The 1108-nt window shown below is 28.1% G+C and overlaps 1 pseudogene; it reads left to right on the forward strand.

Annotated features, from left to right (window-relative positions):
* Nucleotides 1-1108, forward strand: part of LOC108693941 — a 6058-nt pseudogene that overhangs the window by 3054 nt on the left and 1896 nt on the right.

Raw genomic sequence — 1108 nt, forward strand, 5'->3', positions numbered from 1 at the left:
ACACACACACACACACACACACACACACACACACACACACACACACACACACACACACACATATGTATATATTTCTATTCCATAAAAATTTTCTTAGTAGCATATTACATAAAAATCATATTACATAAAAATCATTTAATACAGGTAAATTGTTGTTATTTTCTCCTTATATTTTATATTTTCCTAGCTTAGAATCACAGATTGAAACTCTTGCATGTATTTCCCAATATTTATTAATTCCTTTTGTTTCTCTTCAACATAATTTATATGTAATTTTGTTCGATAATAATTTATACACTTTTCGCTCTCAGGAATGGAGATGATGGGAGTGAAAAACAGAGTCTATGGAAGCACTATTATCAGCTCTATGTACGCCATGGGTGAGATTTTATTAGGATTGTTCGCAGTTGGCTCAGATCATGGCGAATGCTTCTTAGAGTAGTGTACGGGCCAGCGCTGTTAGCTATTTTCCTATCTCTAGTCATTCCAGAATCAGTTAGGTAATTCTTTTCAATCTTAATGAATATTATCAGGATGTCATTTTTGATCGATTAAGAAAGATTTGAATTTTCGGCAAATGTTATCTACAATTTATTAGATTATATTTATTGGATTACATGTGCAATCAATTCTGAACATTTATCCTGAATTCAATTGAAAGTAATATAATTAAAAATTTGAGAGATTTGTTAGAATTATTTATTATCTTAATTTTAACTTTTTATACTAAACTATTAAATGGAACTTATTAAAGAATTTTTTATATGCGATAGAATTCTTTTATTTGCGGGAAGTGTGCATAACACATGTAATTTTGAAGGTGGCTATTGTCTAAAGATAAACACGAAGAAGTAAATAAAATATATCATAAAATGGCTCGAATGAACGGTTTGCAAGTAACAGACGAGACCATCAATACGTTCAAAGAGCTAAGTATAACTAAGACTAAAACGGTAAGTCTCTTTTTTTGCAAACCACATGTCTAATTACAGCATTAAAAATGTCTTATTTGCAAATTGGTTACTGTTATTTAAAAAATATATATATATATATATATATATATATATATAAAATGAAAATATATTCATTGCTATATTAAATTAATAAT

Source organism: Atta colombica, unplaced genomic scaffold, assembly GCF_001594045.1.
Source record: "Atta colombica isolate Treedump-2 unplaced genomic scaffold, Acol1.0 scaffold111, whole genome shotgun sequence".
NCBI lineage: Eukaryota > Metazoa > Arthropoda > Insecta > Hymenoptera > Formicidae > Atta > Atta colombica.